The sequence below is a fragment of the Etheostoma cragini genome, chromosome 6 (assembly GCF_013103735.1).
Source record: "Etheostoma cragini isolate CJK2018 chromosome 6, CSU_Ecrag_1.0, whole genome shotgun sequence".
NCBI classification, from domain to species: domain Eukaryota; kingdom Metazoa; phylum Chordata; class Actinopteri; order Perciformes; family Percidae; genus Etheostoma; species Etheostoma cragini.
Genome location: NC_048412.1, coordinates 18,437,490 through 18,441,505, shown reverse-complemented (window position 1 = coordinate 18,441,505; position 4,016 = coordinate 18,437,490). Strand labels below are relative to the sequence as shown.

General features: G+C 42.0%; 1 protein-coding gene across 2 annotated transcripts in view; it reads right to left on the bottom strand.

The window, feature by feature from the left end:
• Window positions 1–3,784, bottom strand: part of cacng8b (calcium channel, voltage-dependent, gamma subunit 8b) — a 19,375-nt gene extending 15,591 nt beyond the window's left edge. For both annotated transcript variants that reach the window (XM_034874273.1, XM_034874272.1), the window contains exon 1: window positions 3,429–3,784. The gene's annotated coding sequence lies outside the window, so the exon portion shown is untranslated. The remainder of the gene's footprint in view (window positions 1–3,428) is intronic.
• Between the last annotated feature and the right edge of the window lie 232 nt (window positions 3,785–4,016).

Sequence of the window (4,016 nt, the reverse complement as noted above, 5' to 3'; positions counted from 1 at the left end):
CATCACTTAAATATTATTGTGTAATCTGTTACAAAATAATTTTTGAGTTCTATGAACTTATTAGGGTTTACAGTGTAGGTTTTATAACCTTCATGACGAACTTGGCTAGCTGTTTCCCACCCTTTCCAGTCTTTGTGCTAATACAAGCTAATTCACTCCAGACTCAAGCTTATTATTTAGCAATCAAGGTCCACTTACTAGCTTTTACAATGGATTTCATTCCCGTCTCATTGTCTTCATTAGTGAATAGAGTTTATAACAAATGACATCTGAGCAAGCTCCTTCTGCTGAGGGAAAACTCCCTGAAAAACTCGTAAGTGGACTTAATTTTAATCAAAAATATCAAACTAACTTTCTGCCTGTCAACTAACTGATTAATCGACCAATGTTTTCAGGTATTTACAGTTATGCTATTTATTCCTTAGTTAAATATTAAAGTGCTACACACGACCTTCTTTATACTTTATTTGGCATCCTTGAAATTGTATAAATGCTGATGAAGATGTTCTTTTTGAAATACTGTATATACAATGTATACACACACCTGCAGCCTGTTGCAATGAGCAAAGATGTTTTGGTTCACAGGTCCCATGTTGTGTATCTCCAGCGCAGTGAGCATGCTCGCCAGTCAGACGTGCTAACACTGTGTCTGCTATATGTTTACACTGCATACCTCTGCAAAGACAGGTTGCCTACAATAAATCACTGACACGATACAGTTCAATCACAGGCTCTTTCAACCCTGCTCTCAGAGGCTGCTCTAACTTCAGTGAAGCACTTAAAATCACCAAAGCTGGAGGTTAATTGATGCACGGGTCACAGCCATTGAGACAGGAGACAATTAGAAAGCTTCGGATAAAAGCCTTTGCTCACTGGAATTATAAGCAATGTTGTGTACTGAATCAGCAAATGTAGGAAGCCTGTTAAGTTTGCACTCCTTTGCACACCAAGTACAATCATAGGTTTAGATTTACTCACCATGTACAGTAAACATGCAGGAGTTTGTTTTACTGACATTGGTGAAAAGATTAGAAGTTACACGTTGATGTGATCAAACAGTTGTGTTTTGATCATTAGACTGGTTATGAGACCCTGAGATTATATTTGTATCTGAGTCTGTTCCTCTTGTACAAAGCAGGGTTTCCTCCTGAGCTCCCTGAAGAGAGGAAGGAACATTGTAGAACATCAAGAAAAATTGCAGCAAAGGCATTGATCCTCTGAACAATATAGCTACATGACAGATGTGATGATCATTGCAGAATTGCTTCTCCTCAGAGATAAAAAACAGAGAGTAAGAACGAGATGAACGGCTAACGGCCAACCAGCTGTGAAAGAAGAGAGGAATAGCGAGGCCAAACAAGCAAAAACATTCAGAAGTTAAAGACATCCTTTCCCAATGTTCGCGGCCGCTAGTGCATTAGATGATAATGATTTGGCTGGTGTTAAAAAATAACTAGAGCCTGCATGGGCTTTGCACCGATATTGACTGCAATGAGTCACCTTACAGTGTAACCAGCAACTCATAGAGGCGGCTGAGGGGTTTTGAAATTTATCCAAAAATCTAAATCACCAAGGCCACAAACACATGCCAAACATAGTACAGACAGTGTTTCCCACGTGGGAGGCGAAGGGGCTGAGGAGGCGTGACCAGACCAACGGATGGCGGGACCATCCACCGCTTAGTAAAAATAGAGTTGCTGATCATTGATGGAGAGGCAGGCACTCAACAGCAGCAATCTGACGCAAAAAATGACAGTATCTTTTCACTTTTTGTAACATAATTAATGTAAAGTTGCACATAAGTTAGCTTAACATGCCCTTTAAGGAGCAACAATGTGTAAGCATAAACTTCTAACTTATACTGTTATGAAAAGTCATAATCCTCAAGTGATCTTGAAAACTAGAGTTTACATGAACTCCATGATGTATGATGTGCATTGGACCCAGGACACACCACAACGTGTCTTCTGAGTTGTACAGAATGACGATTAATTGCTTAGTTAATCAATGATTTGTGCAATTAAGTTTCCCATCTACAATTGTCTATTTACAAATTGCATCTAATTATAATGAAATACATAAAAAACTACTTTTTAAGTATCAATCACCACCCACATATTGACACCAACACTTTAGGGGTAAGTGATGTAAATATCAAAAGTTCAACTTTATCCCTGTGACACTGCCCACATCAAGTGAGAGCTACACAAGTTGGATCTGCATTAGGCTACAGCCGTAAAGGAGCTGCTGATGGACACTGCTGCAAAAAGGAAAGGCCAGTCCCTATGCTGAAGAGATGCAGCACCTAAATCAAAAGCTCAGCTCAGAGGGGGAAAGCTCGTGCTGTAACTGCAAGTGACCACATTTGGTTATTTCACATGAGATGATGCTAATCATTCAGAGATGTACCTGTCATGGGCTGCAGCCCCAGTGAAGATAACTACTATACCACCCTACCTTGTTTGTGACTCCTGAATGCTGCAGTGCACACTCCTATAGCATCGCCAATTCAGAAGACATTTCATTCCACCTTTAGCCCAGATGTGATCTGAGCTGTGATGAAAAAACGAATTGTTGATAATGTGCCAGATGTTTGTTGCCCTTTACCTCTGGATCTGTCAGAGCGCAGAGAGCATGTTGACCAGCAAGAGGAGACAGTGGGCTAAAAAGAATATTAATCTCCAAAAGCATCAGATAACATGATGTGGCCCAGGTCCAACACAAAGCTAAGATGTTGGCCCTGCTTGCACTGTGAGGACTCCAGCAGCAGAGCGGCAGAAGCTGCGAAGACCACTATAGACACATCCAAGCTCGGAGCTGCGGGGCTGAAAGCGTGCAAAGCTCAAGTATAATGATGCGGACTGCGGTGCATTCATTAATAGAGTAAGCTACACACATCAGCCTGCCTGCCTGCCTGCATAGGCTACACGGTGGAAAATGGACGCCTAGCATCAAGCGGCCGGTAAAGAGAAAACTCAGTGACTGGGACACAAATCACACAATAAGACACACATCCACACAAATCCCTCCTGATTGTGCGACCATTTCAGCACATACAACCGATATTTTAGTCTCCACACCTGCAGTGAGGATGCAGGGAGGGCTTCAAACGAGCTATTATAAGGCTTTAATTTGCATAATAGACGGTGCCGTAATTATAGGCCCACGGAAATAGGTGGGGAAATATAATGGAGCATTTAATCAGAGAAAGGGCAGAAGTCTGAGAATTATTTTCGTTATTTTTTTTCCTGTAAATTCCGTAGTCTTCACTGACAGTAGCCTAGTGGGCTAAGTTGAAGGCAACGTGAAACAAATCAATGTGGCGTGTAAATTACACTGAACGAGCTGTGATCCATTAAACTGCAAAGTAAAATCAACAATGATACAGTGTAATTATTAACATCAAAAGAAGCTTATAGAGGTCTTACCTGCAGGTTTTTAAAAAAAAAAATTCAGATATTCGCAGCGCGTCGCACTCCTAAAGAGAAGGAGATGGAGGGAAAAAGAAGATAGGGGGTGGACGGTGGATGGGTTGAACAACGGGTCTATCGAGGCAAATAAATATATAAATAAATACAAAGGGGGTGATTAGAGTTGATGGAAATAGGAAGCACGCGAGGGACTGGGTTACTGATCAAATTTAAACCAGCCAGTGATGGAAAAGGGTTGAACATGCATAAAAAAGCTAATACAAAACACGTCACTGAACACGGATTTGTCTACAGTGGATGTGGCCGCTGCTTGTGTGTACTCGGGGAGAATGCGCCCCCCCCCCTCCGGTTGAACGCTTGCCTGCCTGTCTGCTCCTCTGTCTTTTTCTCCCACACCAAGCCCTACGCGAGCAACTTGTCGCATCCCACCAAAACTCCTCAATGATGTGAATGACGGATAATGTCAGAATCGACACAAGATGAAATCTACTACAATATGTTGCGCCACAAGATCACGGTGAAGGTTTAACCCCCCTCGTCTCTCTCTCTCTCTCTTTCTCTCTCTCTCTCTCTCTCTCTCTCTCT